Source organism: Oryctolagus cuniculus, chromosome 8 (assembly GCF_964237555.1).
Source record: "Oryctolagus cuniculus chromosome 8, mOryCun1.1, whole genome shotgun sequence".
NCBI classification, from domain to species: domain Eukaryota; kingdom Metazoa; phylum Chordata; class Mammalia; order Lagomorpha; family Leporidae; genus Oryctolagus; species Oryctolagus cuniculus.
The window spans coordinates 47772721-47788206 of NC_091439.1; positions in this window are offsets into that span (position 1 = coordinate 47772721).

The following is a 15486-nucleotide window of genomic DNA, read 5'->3' on the forward strand; positions in this document are numbered from 1 at the left end:
CCTAAAGAACTTTCTTTAAATGTTCTTCTCATTCCAGATATTAATACTTGATAATTCAATGAGTTGCTTGACCATCATCTACCATGAATGTCCGTATTTCTGAGTATGGCTGAATCTTCATTTCCATCATCTACAAAGTACAGATTACACATTTCAAATTCGTCTAGTTTCCCTCACAGTCTCTTGCCTGAAATGCAACCCACTGGCTCCACTTTTAATTAGTCAGAAATCTGCCTCATTGAACTTACCTAGGAAATGATTTAATTAGGGAATGGATTTACTGGAAAGAAAAGTAAATGATTCAAAGTCAAAGGGAGGATTGAATATCCCAGTTCAGAAAATAATAAAGAAACCAGGGAAATTATTTTGTCTATTGCCAATTCAACACTAGGCTAAAGAAGATCCAGGCAAGGATGTGGCAGCCCTCGTACCTGGGGCCAGAAGCTTAGGATGAGGCCACTTTTGCAGCTGGTCTAGGGAATCTTCGCTGACATGCTTCCTCGAATCCCTTTCTCTAAACACAGCTGACTTCAGATTCTGTGCAAGAAAAGACATTATGATATTTATTTTCTTGGAAACAATTGATATTTTCTCTAAGTATACTTTTCCTCCTTGCATTATCATTCTTTTGATGTTTAACACACTGCAGATTCTTTATTATTCTTAAGCTCTCCGACCACCCTCCTCCTATTTCATTTAGGATTCATGTTGTTTTCATGCTTGTCACAAGTTATCTTTGAGAGAAAGCAGTGATAAATAAACTGATAGCATGGAACCGGGCGAGTGAACTGGAAGAGCGGGTCTCTTCACTCCAGGCAGCTTTCTCAGGGCACGTTCTCAGCAGCTCCTTGATAAATGTGAGCCAGGGAAGGATGGCTTGGTTCAGTGTGCTCAGGATTTCACATTTTCCAGTAACACTTCAGATTATATGCTTATGCAACTTGATAATTTAGCATTTAAACATTTACCTTTTCTCCTCAATGTGATTAAAAGGGATAGATGCTGAATATTGTCTCTTCGTCCATACTGTGACAGCCAGATCACAGATGGTTTCTCATCATTTTCATGCAATTCTGCCCTTTTCTATATTTTCCCTTCCTTGCCAGAACACCCTGGCAGCTGCTTTCCAGTTAAGATGCTGTCAAGAGGAGACACTTGAACAAGCTTTGGAAGACAGGAAGGAACGAAATATTTTTTCTCCTATTGCAGTAGCAGGCAGATGTGTGAGCTGAGAGAAGACAGCAAGGGATCAACAGTGGCTTCTCAGCATTCACTGGCGAATCAACAGCGCAGTGTTGCCGGCAGCTGGGATCATTAACAGCATTTTTCCATGATTGATGCATGCAAGCAATTAAACATAATTAACAATGTCATCCTCAAATATTATCAAGTTATATGAATCATAAAACTGTTAAGCATCGGTTATTCATATCAATATTAGTTTTCTTGTCATAAGGTCAATATAATTTACTTAGATGTGACAGAGCATCAAATAAAATAATTTAATTTTGGAAATACATATTCTTATTCTAAACATTAAATATTATGTATAATACAAGATCATGTTTAGACTACACAGGGTTCTGATAAATTCTTTATCACCAAATAAATATTTTAAAAGTGACATTTCTTTAAATTGATGAATCAATGTATTTATTTGAAAGGCAGAGAGATGGTGAAAGAAAGGAGAGAAAGAAAGAGAGAGAGAAAGAGAGAGAATCTTACTCCACAAATAACCTGCAACAGCCAGAGCTGGACCAACTGAAGCTGAGTCTGGAACTCAATCCAGATCTCCCACATGCATGGCAAAGACCTAAGCTACTTGTGGCAGGGTGTGCATTAGCAGGAAGCTGGAAATGGAAGCACAGCCAGGGCTTGACCCCTGCAGCTCTGATACAGGACACGGATATCCCAAGTGGTGTCTTAACTGCTGCGACAAATGGGCAAAACACAGACTGAGAGATTCCCAATGCAGGTTGAAACTCAAATATTGTTGTTGTGAACTAAGATGATTAGCAATTTAAAATCAATTCAGAACAATAACCTCCCCCAAATCTATTATGTTTGCAGAAATATGTTTTCAGAATATTTCAGCTAGCCTTTAAGAAAAGGCTTACTTTAAGAAAAAGCTTACAAATGCTTTGAGGACGCACAGGCAATTTACAATTTATCTCAAGAATCTGGATAGTTAATTAAAATATGAAACTGCAGTAGGCTTGCTTTAAAACTTCTATAAGACAAATAATAAAGTCTTATCACCCACTGGAATAGGTATTATTTCAGCCTTTGTGCAATAAGTAATTTACTTAAAGAAAAAATAGCCTCACAATATGTTGAGGTTTTTTGCTATTATCAGATAAAAAGGACATAATAGGGATCGCATTGAACATGATTTTTTTGTAGTATGGACATTTTAACAATATTATATCTTCTCTTCCATAAACATGGGACATGTTTCCATTTTTCTAAAGATGCTATGATTTCTTTCATCAGAGTTTTATACTTTTCATGGTAGAAATCTTTCAATTTTTCATTATATTTACTTCTAATACTTTATTTTTACTGATGCAACTATGAATGAGATTGCCATCTTAATTTCCCTTTCACTAAGATTTTATTGGTGTAGAAAATTACACCTTTTTTTGTATGTTGGTTTTGCATCTTCAACATTACTAAACTAGTTTATCACTTCTATCAGCTTTTGCTAAGTAGAAGATAAGCTGAAGTTTGGCTACTACTCTCGGGTGTTTGTGCAAGCTACAACCTGAACAACTATACATGGAAGTCCTGTTTGACTTGGTTTCTCCTTCTGATCTCTCTTCTCAAGCTTCAAGATTATTGCTTTGCTATTTTTGTCATTACCAATGGAATGGCAGTGTCTACACCACTGAATTATTATTTTAACACAGGTTATCTTCCTTCTTTCATTGCAGCCCTTTATGGTGATGGTCCTCAAATTCCTTGGCATGGTTCACATTGATTTCTAATTCATTATTCTTTCATGTTTTATTCTCTGTCTGCTTTCCAATTGTCCATGTTTTACTGCAATTTCTTTCTTTGTTCCATTCTTTATTTTAGTACTGTGACATTGTTAACCTAATTTTTAATTTTAAACATGTATATTGAAAATATTTTTTAAAGATTTTATTCATTTATTTGCGAGGTAGAGTTACAGTGAGAGGGAGAAACAGAAAGAAAGGTCTTTGGTCCACTTATTCACTTTCCAAATGGCTGCAATGGCTGGAGCTGCTCCAATCTGAAGCCAGGAGCCAGGAGCCTCTTCCTGGTCGCCCATGTGGGTGCAGGGGCAGAAGGACTTGGGTCATCTTCTACTGCTTACCCAGGCCATAGCAGAGAGCTGGATTGGAAGAGGAGCAGCTGGGACTAGAATCGGTGCCCATATGGGATGCCGGTGCCACAGGTGGTAGATTAACTTACTGTGCCACAGTGCTGGCCCCGTTGAAAATATTTTTAAAACCAAGCCGATTTCCCACATTTTCTTCTTGTTATTAATTATTCTAAGATAGTCTAGGGGTTCTGTGGCTTGTTTATATAACTATCAAAATTTCTTCTTGAGCACCTAATGAGGATTGTATAATGGATTTCTTACTAATTCTCAAGCCAAGAAGACTTGGTTTTTGTAAACTACATGATGTCTTTAGATCTCTGTTATCTAATAGAGTAGCTTTTGGCAGCATGGGACATTTAAACTGATATAACTGGATTAAATTAAATAACTGTCATTCTTCAGTCGCACTGGTATGTAAAGTGCTCAGGACAATGCAGATAATGAACAAGTCCATCTTTGCAAAAGTTACACTGGAAAGCACTGTTCTGGTGCATTACTTACAAAGCCCACAAATACTTTCAACTGTATTTGTAAATACTATTATCACACAATGTTATGCCTGCTCCTCTCTTTTTCAAACTGTTTTTTTTTTTTTCTGTACATATTTGAACTAGAGAGAGACAAGTCTTCCATTCACTGGCATACTCCCCAGATGGCCAAAGAGGCCAGTACTGAGCCAAGTCGAAGCCAGGAGCCAGGTGCAAGGAGTCAGGATCCAGGAGCTTCATCTGGGTGTCTCTTATGGGTGGCCGGGTCCAAATACTTGTGCGGTCTTTTACTGCTTTTCCCAGGCAGGTCGGTGGATTGGTAGTGGAGCAACTGGGACACGAATTGGAACCCAAATGGGATGCTGGCTTCTCAGGCAGTAGCTATATCCACCAACCCACGCCCTCCACACAATGTGTTTTTTAAGGTCATCCCTTTTACATTACATCCTATAGGTTAATGAACTTTCTGAGGAGACTTTATACAGTGAATTGCCATTTTCTAGATGCAAATTCAATTTGTTTTCACCCCATCTCAGTAGGAAGAAAATACAAATTCCTCTGATCTTGCATCAATGTTACTTCATGTAAACGAATGATCTCTTTTTTTAATTAGTAATTATAAAACCTATGACTTTATATGCATCTGGGTAATAGACAAGGCAGTTAATAGTATATATACAGATACTTTTATAAAGTTTTTTGTTCTCTAGTCAATATTTTCTCTCTTCTTTTTAAATGTGCTAGATAAGCTCAAACGGATATTCCATAAACAAGCACAGGAGATAAAAGTTTTAATAAATTATCTTGATTATATATTGAATATGATCTGACAACCTATATACATCTTTTAATCAGTTACAGAGGAGTTCAACATCAATTATTTCTCACAATAATATCTATATAATCATTTTTTATTTTTATGCTATGGACACTGAGTTTCATATTATTTAAGTGACTATATCATATATGACATTATAGGATTTCTTTCCTGCCCCAAATTGCTTTCTGTTACTGCATTAATATCTGCTTCAGTTTTAAAAGCAGAGACCAACAGAGAGCTCTTACATCCAATGAGTCACTCCTCAAATACCTGCAGCAGCTGGCATTAGACCAGGCCAAATCCAGGAGGCTGGAACTCTTTGAGCCATCACCTGTTTCCTCCCAGGATGTACATTAGCAGGTGCATAGAACCAGAAGTGGAGCTGGGACTCACAGCATGCATTCTACTATGAGATGTGGGCATCCCAGGCAGTTTTATTAACTGTAGAGTCAAATGTCTGCCCTTATAATAATTTCGAAGTGCTAAAAAGCATCTCAGGTTTTAAAAACTAGATTTTAGATACTTGATGTAGTATATAGTAAAGTAAAAATAACGTGACTTTTTTCACTACAAAGAAAATGTACTAATTAAATCATATAGAATCAGTAGCTTAAAAACAAGGCATTTTGAAGTTGGTTATCAGAAATAGCACTAGACAGGTACATCGTCTCAGGTTGTAACCTGGCTGGAAGCTAAAGAAAACTGTTTTAGATCCTACAGAGAAACTGGAGGATTTCATGATATTGGTGCTTTAGATGCATTTTTGCAAGACAGAATTTGGAAAAGAATGTTGGTATAGAAACACTGGCACTTAGTCTGAATAACTTTGGAAGTTACCTTCTTTATGTAGGCAGTAACAGATGCTGACAAGGAACAAATATTCTGTTAAAAGAGACTTAATGTGTGTCTTTTCAAGTTTTTGAGAGACCGGATTGATTAAGTTGTGGGTACTGGTTTTTCACTTTTTGAACTTGGACAATCATATCAAGATGTTTTGGGTCATAAATAGCAGAGAATTCTACTGATGATGATGCAGACAATGAGGAAAATAGTCTGGGGTTTAGTTCAGTGACTCAATAAAATCATCACGGGTTCTGTTTCTTTTTCATTTTGCTTTCCCCATCTTTAGTTAGCAGCTTTAGTTTCAAGCTGGCTATTTGCAGGATACGACATCTCAAAATGTTTCCTGGCACCGCAGTCATAAAAGAATGAAAGTGAGTTTGGCGTGGGTTTGTCAGAACCAGGGAAATCTTTCCTATACATTTTTCCAAAGGAATTCTACTTATGCCTCATGAATAAAAGCTGCTTCATTTGCCCAGAAAGGCACATGGCACTACTGCAATGTGTGGATCAGTTAGGATGTCTCTCCTGAGAGAAGGGATATTCTTGTCCTTGACACTTATAGACAGAGTGTCTGGAGATTTTCCAAAGACCACCAATGCTCTTTTGAAAAACTTTTTGATTGTTATTTAAGGCTGCAGGGATGGTAGGTAAATCTGTTCATTGTTACTCCCTTTTACAAGAATCAGAATTCTCCAATCCCAAAGTCCTCTTCACTTTTTTTGTATTCCCCACAGCTTCATTGCTTTCTAAAGACTCTGGAAGAAATTTTTGACCTGAATTTTCACAATCTTAATTTTAGTTTTAAATGCATTTATAGATTTTGAATTTATTGCACTTTTATACCTTTCAATTTTTTGGTATTATTTTCAATTTTATTTTATTTGTTTATATCCAAAGGGTACAACAACACATACATATATATATAGAGAGAGAGGGAGAGAGAGAGAGAGAGAGAGAGAAGGAGAGAACTTTGCTTCTACTACTGGTTCACCCCCCACAAATGCCCTCAACAGAAGCTCACAACAGTGATGGTGCGCTAGTCCAAAGTAGGGAACCAACAGCATCATTTGGGTCTCCCATGTGGATGGCAGGGACTCAGGTACTTCAGCTATCACTTGCTGCTACTTAGCAGGAAGCTGGATTGGAAGTGAAGGCAGAACTTAAACCAGGCACTCCAATGTGACATGTGGGAACTCCAAGTGGCAGTTTAACCCACTGTGATTTTTTTCATTAGCAAAAATATTATGCATATATATTTCAAAATTTTTGTGTGATAATTCTATCTTGTAAAGTCTTGGCTTTGAATTACTATCATGGTATCTACTTTGGTTGGGCACTGACTTGATTTTACCAAGATACACAGTGAGGAGCTGGCAATGTGGAGTAGCAGGTAAAACCACTGCCTGTGGGGCCAGCATCATATTTGGGTGTCAGCTTGTGCCATGGCTGCCCCATTTCCAATCCAGCTAGTGTGCCTGAGAAAGCAGTGGAGGATGGCCCATATCCCTGGGCCCATACAGCCACACGCGAGACCTGCAGGAAGTTCCTGGTTCCTGGTTTTGGGATTGGTCTATCTCCAGCTGTTGCAGCCATTTGGGGAGTGAACCAGTGGATGGAAGACCTCTCTCTCTGTCTCTCCCTCTCTCTCTCTCTGTAACTCTGTGTCACAAATAAAATAAACTTTTTTTTAAAAAAACATATGTACTATGAATATGAAAATCTGTAAACCCATTTGGTGGCCTACAATGATGTAAACCATATGTTAACTTCTGTGAAAACTTGGTGCACTAATAATGTCATGTTGTTTAATAAAATTTCAGAGCCCTAAATATTGGAGAGAGAAAGAGAGAGAGAGAGAGAGAAAGAAAGAGAGACACAGAGAGAGGGAGCGAGTAAGCACATCCTCCCTTTGTGATTCACTACTCAGATGCCCACAGTGTCCAAGGCTGCACTATGACCCATGCCAGCAGATGGGAATCCAGTTCAGCTTTCCCATGCGGGTGGCAGAAACACCAATTATTGATCAGAGTAGAGTCTGCATAAGCAAGGAGTTGCAATCAGAGTTGGAGTCAGGAATTTAATCTATACCCCCTACTATGAGATTTGAACCTCTTAACTGGGCTAAATTCTTGCCACTAAACATTATAAAATTAGGCATAAGACCCTGCCAGGGCTAGTTTTCTTTCAGGAAAACTAGAAGGATAAGAATACCTCTTGGGGTGTAATTTAAAGGCCTAGAATATTTGCTTGGAACTCCTCTTTGAAACTCCTAAATTAAAATTTCAGTTCTTTAAACCAACAGTTCCTTTAAAAAATGATTTATTTTGTTTATTTGAAAGAGTTTCAGAGAGAGGTAGAGACAGAGGGAAAGAGGTGTTCCGCCCACTGGTTCACTACCCAGATGGCATCAGTGGCCAGAGATGAGCTGATCTGAAGCCAGGAGCTTCTTCTGGGTCTCCCATGTGGGTGCAGGGGCCCAAGGACTTGGGCCATCTTCTACTGCTTTCCTAGGCACATTAACAGGGAGCTAGATTGAAAGTGGAGCAGCCAGGATGCGAACCGGCACCCATATGGGATGCTGGCACTGCAGGCCAGGGCTTTAACCTGCTGAGCTGCAGCCCTGGCCCCAATTCTTTATCAGATACAATTTTGTCCGCAGGGAATATTTGGCGTTGTAGGAACACAGTTTGATTGTCACAACTTTGTGAAAGAAATGTGTTGTCTGTAGAAACCCAGGATTCTGCTAAACACCCTACAATGCGTAGTACAACTCACACAGCAAAGGATTTATTACACAATGTAAGATTTCAATACTGCAGAGTTGAAAATCCCTGTCTTAGCCCTTGGAGACTGAAAGCTTCTCTTTTCTTTGTGCACTCTTGGTTGCTGCTTTTTGAAGAAAACTACAGACAGGCACAGCAGAAAAGTGGCCCCAAATGCCATGGTCACCTATCTGGTTTTCCTTATTCTTTAGCTTGTTATCCATGCTTTTTTCTGTTTGTATTAATTTTCAAGTTTCAATCTGAAGATTTCTTTTTAAATCATTTTTTATTTTTTATTATTTATTTGACAGGTAGAGTTATAGACACAGAGAGAGAGACAGAGAGAAAGGCCTTCCTTCTGTTGGTTCACCCCCCAAATGGCCACCACGGCTGGTGCTGCTCCGATCCAAAGCCAGGAGCCAGGTGCTTCTCCTGGTCTATCAGTCTATCATTACATGAATGAAGAAAATGTGATAAATCTATTTATCTATATATATAGAAAACGTGAGATATATGTGTGTGTTTATACATATACACATATAAACAATATTATTCAGCTACAAAAAGAATGAATTTCTATCACTTGCAGCAAAATTGGTTGAAAGTAGAAGCTATTATATTGAATAAAATAAGCCAGACACAGAGACACAAATATCACATTTTCTCCTTTATATGCAGGCATGAAAGAAAGAAAGAGAGGAAGAGAGAAAGAAATGAAAGAAGGAAGGAAGGAAGGAAGGAAGAGAGAGAGAGAGAAAGAGAGAGAGGGAGGGAGGGAGAGAAGGATAGCTGAAAAATATGTATAATAATACAGAGATATTCAGTACACATGATAACATTCACATGTCTGGTACTCAAACAAAAATTAGCAAATACACAAAGAAAGAAGAACATAGAAAAATCTAATGAAGAGAAAATTAAAATGATCCAGGAATTATAGGTGATATAAATTACAGAATTAACACTAAAACATAAATTATGTTAATAAATCACATGCCATTCTTGGATAATAGAGTATTCCATAGATTCCCTCCACTTTAACACTGCCTTTTTTATATTTTAATAAATAATATGTAGAAATATATTTAGGATGTTTTCTAACTACAAGCTAAATTGTCATAAATTTTAGCATTTAAAATGAAGTACAAACCACTTAAAAATTCAGACCATTAGAATGAATATCCTATAATGAAGAATTTATTATTTGAGTCCCATATTTAGAATGATACAGTAAACCTTAACTCTTTTCATGTTTTCCTGTTTAGTCCATTGTTAGGACATTGGATAATATGTGGTAAAGTCTCCATATAATTTAGCAAGCACTATATAATATTGATGATTGCTTATGACTATTAATACTTGACCAATTCTTATTTCAATGACAAGTAAATTAAATTTTGTTCTTTTTCAGAAGGCCATGGCTCAATAAGCTAAGCAGATCCCTCTGAGCATGCTCAACATAAATATAACATTCTTTTCTTTTCTTTTTTTTTAAAATTTACTTTTTTTAAAAGATTTTATTTATTTTATTTAAGAGAGTTACAGTGAGAAGGAGAGACAGAGAGAAAGATCTTCCCTCTGTTCGTTCACTCTCCAAATGGCCACAACAGCCAGAGCTGTGTCGATCTGAAGCCAGGAGCCAGCTGCTTCCTCCCGGTCTCCCATGTGGGTGCAGGGGCCCAAGGTCTTGGCCCATCTTCCACTGCTTTCACAGGCCATAGCAGAGAACTGGATCAGAAGTGGAGCAGCCAGGACTAGAACCGTTGCCCACATGGGATGCCAGCACCACAGGCAGAGCATTAACCTACCGTGCCACAGCGCTGGCCCCAACATTCTTTTATTTTCTACTTGATGTATCACTAGATACACAGGGATGAAAGTAGCTATATGGTATTAAACTTCCAAAATTATAAGGGGGAAAGAGAAATTAAATGTAAACAAAAAAATTCACTGTCACTGATCAGTCATTTTGATAGTTTTTAAAAAATTGTCAGGATCAGAGAGTGAATTACACTAATCCGACCTAATAAATAGATTTGACTACTTTGCTTGGAAGGGCTCACTCCTTTAATCCTGCAAGTGTTTGCTAAGTTAAAAGATTCAAAGAACCATAGTTTCGTTTGCTCTCCATAGAGTTCTGGGTGGTTATCTAGGGCTAACCAGGTTATGAGAGTGATTGACTATTGTGGACTCTCTTTTAGACAACATTGCATTTACTTAATTTCCTGCAGACATTGGAGCACTACTACTAACAGACTGTTGGTACTTGTTACCGGTGAATGGCAGGGTTCTTGTCTTCACGCAAGAAAGAATTCAGGTGTGAAATAAAGAGTAGTAGAAAGTAAAATTGCAAAGTTTATTAGGAGAGGGACATCCATAAGAACGAATGGGCACCTCTTCAGACAGAACCTGAGAGAGAGTGCCCAGTCGCTCGGACTGGGGGAAGAGCAATGTTACATGGTTGAGTGGAGTACACTTGGCCAGGCCAGACAGGTGGCTCAGCATAGAGGCAGAGGGCTGAGCACGCAGTCTGGTTGAGGCCAGGTTTTTAAGGGAATGGGCCTTGCCTTCCAGCCTCTGCTCCTCCTGGAACAAAGGACTTTTTGGATGTAAATATCTGAGTTTTCCCCCTGAAGTTATCAGACAGGGGGAAGCCTGGAAGGATGGGCAGGACCCCCTGGAGAATCCTCCTGAAGCAGGATATTTGAAATGCAGATATCAGGCCTAAGGGGCGGGGACCCCCACCTGGCAGGTTATCCAGCAGAAGGGAAGGGGCAGGGCAGGATGCAAATACTGGGGTGCCCCAGAAACGTTATTGGAATGACTTTGAGATGCATATACTGGACACAAATATCTCCTTAGGCCTTTGTCACACACATATAAGCTCATATCTGCCTTCCTAACAGTTCTTACTTCAGAAGACATGCTGCAGAGTCTCAACTTCTCCTTATAATGATCAAATAGCAGTTTCTGTTAAATAGAAAAGATTGCTTTCCTCAAATTAAAAAAACAATTTGTTCAAATTATTGCTATTAACTTGCTTTTGTATTGCTATGTTTTCATATAATATGAAGACGTTTAGTGAAGTAGAATAACAATTTATCCTATAAAGATCATAAGTATCCATTATATGGAATCAAATGTCATTTGCCTAAGATTTCAATAATTACTCAAAACTTTAAATTTCTTTGTACATATGTTTTAGTTAAATATTAATGCATTTTACTGTAGTTGCTTTTAAACCTATTAGGAAACTGTATTTATAAGTAATTGAAATAAATAACAGATATAATGATGAAATCTACTTGCCACTACAGATATTAGAAATCATATAGGAGGTTTAATTTGAATTAAATACCTCATGTTCCATTGTAAGATTATAAGTGGGAGGGGTCCCCTCAGTGGAGTAGCAAATTAAGCTGCTGCCTGCGATACTGGCAATCCATAGGAGTGCAAGTTCAAGTCCTGGCTGTTCCACTTCAGATCCAGCTCCCTGCTGATGCTCCTGGGAAAGCAGGTGAGGATGGCTGGAGTGCTTGGGTCCCTGAACCCATGTGGGACACCTAGAAGCAGTTCCTGGCTCCTGGCTCCTGGCTTCCAGCTGGCCCAGCCCTGGCCATTGCATCCATGTGGGGAGTGAACAAGCAGGTGGAAGATATCTCTCTGTCTCTCCTCTCAAATAAATTGATCAATTTTTAAAAAAGTTTATAACTGTAAGAGTTGGATACATTATTTTTCAGTGTATTTTAAATGTAGTAGGTGATAAAATAAAGGGATTACTACTTCTTATTCTCACTTTTTGAAGACTCAATAAATATGTACTTTATTTAATATGTGGTATTATCCTGAAGTTGATTGCATACATAAATAAATTACTTTAATAAACAAAAACAGTGGTGCATTCTGTTATAAATTAAAATGTCTGAAGACTACATCATTATAAAAAAATGTCTGGGGGCTGGCTCTGTGTCTTAACGAGTAAAACCACAGCCTGCAGTGCCAGCATCCCATATAGGAGCTGGTTTGAGTTCCAGCTTCTCCACTTCCAATCAAGCTCTCTGCTATGATCTGGGAAAGCTATAGAAGATGGCCTAAGTCCTTGGACCCTTGCACCTGCATGGGAGACTTGGAGGAAGCTCCTGGCTTCTGACTTATGAACGGCACAGCTCTGGTCATTGCGGCCAATTGTTGAGTGAACCAGTGGATGGAAGACCTCTCTCTCTCTCTCTCTCTGCCTCTCTTTCTCTCTCTGTGTAACTCTGACTTTTGAATAAGTAAATAAATAAATCTTTTAAAAAAAAGAAATGACTTGCATTTCAGAACCTAGATAATATCATTAGTAATGTGTAGTGTACCTTTTATAAAAATCTACTAGGAAGCAGCACCTGGCTCCTGGCTTCAGATCGGCACAGCTCCGGCAATTGCAGCCATTTTGGGGGTGAACCAACGGAAGGAAGACCTTTCTCTCTGCCTCTCTCTCTCACTGTCTGCAACTCTACCTGTCAAATAAAAAAAAATCTTTAGTTAAAAAAATGCCTAGATTTTGACTGAGAAATTTCTCATATTTTATTGGCTACAAGGCTTCAAATATGCAATTAATATATGAAACAGTAGGAATATTCTGATAATTTTGTAGTATTGAATGTGTACTGAAAAAAATGTGAACAGGTGGCTTCAAATAGTAGAAAGGTATTCCTTCATATGGCCATGCTCTTTCTCATGCCTCTTGGGGATCCCTACTTGATTGTTCTAGCTTCTGAAAGTTGCTGGCAAACTTTGGCATTTCCCAGATTGCTGATGCATCACTCCAATCTCCTGCATTGTTACATTGTACTATCCCTGAGTGTCTGTGCTTCTATGTTCAAGTGTCCCTTTTATAAGGACTGGGTAGACAAGACATGAGCTTTGGGGAATGCTTCTGAAGCCAATACATGTAAATCCTGAGATCCAAGTTGAATAATTGCATGAAAGTTTTGTCTTTCAGCTTTCTCTTGATTTTATTGATTGATAGGCTTAAGTGAGCTTCCATGGTTTATCAGATCAATTGTTGAATGTATTTATTGTTTGTACAGCAATAGTGAATATATCAGTGTTTTAAAAGTAATGCAAGAATATAAGAACAAAAAAGAGAAGGTTAGGGGTCAGCATTGTGGAGTAATAGCCTAAGCCTCCACCTCTGGCACCAGCATCCCATATGAGTGCCAGTTCGAGTCCCAGCTGTTCCATTTCCTATCCAGCTCCATCTGATGGCCTTGGAAAGCAGTGGAAGATGGCCCAAGTGCTTGAGCTCCTGAACCCATATGGGAGGCCTGGAGGAAGTTCTTGGATCTTGCCTTTGGATGGACCCACCAGCTCTAGCTGTTGTGGCCATCTGGGAAGTGAACCAGCAGATGGAAGATCTCCTCTCTCTCTCTCTCTCTCTCTCTCTCTCTCTCTAGCTCTGCCTCTCAAATAAATAAATAAACCTGAAAAAAAGAGCAAAGGTTAAATTATTAAATGTAGTTGTGTTTCCAGCACAGCAATAAAGCAAATTAGGAAAACCAGGGTATTTTATACTTTCTAACCTTGGAAATCAATTATATAACAAAAGAGAACTTTTTTAAGTTTAAAAGTAAGAAATTGTTGGAGTGGGAGGCACTGTGCAGTTGGATAGACCATTGTCTTGGATGCCTTTTCCTCATTTTGGAGTGCCAGTTCCAATTTCAGCTACTTTGCTTCTGATCCAACTTCTGACTGATGCAATCTCGGATGGCAGCAGAAGATAGCTCCACTGCTGGAGTACCTGCCACAAAAATGGGAGATCTGGATGAATTCTAGGCTGCTGGCCCACCACTGGCTATGAGGGCATTTGGGAAGTGAACCAGCAGATGGAAGATTCTCTCTCTCTCTCTCTCTCTCTCTCTCTCTTTCTCTGCCTTTCAGTTAGATGAAAGTAAGTAGAAGTACTTATTTTAAAAAAAGCATAAATTTATTTTCTACACTGTAGAGACTGGAAGTCCAAAATCAAGTACCAGAAGATTTGGCTTCATTTGAGTCTTCCCTCTTTGGCTTATAGATGGCCATCTTCAAACCACACCCTTACATGTTCTTTCCTATGAGCACACACATCTCTGGTGTCACCTCTGTATCCAAATTATAAGGATATAAGGTATAGTAGATAAAGGCTCATTTGTATGGCCTCAGTTTAACTAAATTTCTTCTTAAAGTCCATGTTTCCAACTACAGTTCTAATACAGATTATAATCTCCTAAAGGAGCTGTGTCTTCAACATATTAACTTGAAGAAATAGAATTTGGCCAATAAAATACATCGTTTATTATTTTCATTAATGTTAGTGCTTTTTTAAAATATTTCTTTATTTTTTAAACATTGTACATCATTTTTAATGTATGCCATAGTCAAAGGTTTAGTGGCCCTACTAAATAAAGAGTTCAGTAGATAAAAAGTAAAGAGACCCTAATGTAGCAGGAAAAAAGGCAAGAATTATGAATAAAAATAAAATAAAAAATATTAAGCCTCACTGATATAAAAGAAAATTTTAAACTATTGACAAATCAGTAATACTACAGTAGAATATAATTCCTGAAATATGTATGACAAAAATTAGAAGTTTGACAACACATGGTATTTGTGTCATAAATGACACACAGGGAACAATTCTTTTTTTCTTTCTTTCTTTCTTTCTTTTTTTTATTTTTTTTTTTTGACAGGCAGAGTGGACAGTGAGAGAGAGAAACAGAGAGAAAGGTCTTCCTTCCGTTGGTTCACCCGCCAAATGGCCTCCTGTGTGCTGCGAAGATCCAAAGCCTAGAGCCAAGTGCTTCCTCCTGGCCTCCCATGCGGGTGCAGGGCCCAAGCACTTGGCCATCCTCCACTGCACTCCCGAGCCACAGCAGAGAGCTGGCTTGGAAGAGGGGCAACTGGGACAGAATCTGGCGCCCCGACTGGGACTAGGACCCAGGGTGCCAGCACCACAGGGAGAGGATTATCCTATGGAGCCATGGTGCTGGCCTCTTCCTTCCCTCTTTCCTTCCTTCATTCCTTTCCTCCTTCCTTCCTTCCTTCCTTCCATCCTTCCTTCCTTCCTTCCTTCCGTATCAGATTTTTTGCTATTTTATTCCATGATAAATTTAAATCTGCCTTTTCCTTTAGTGGTAACTGATTAGGTTCCATTGTTTACCCCTGAAAGCATAAAGACACAGACTGGCTGAATGGATTAGGGAA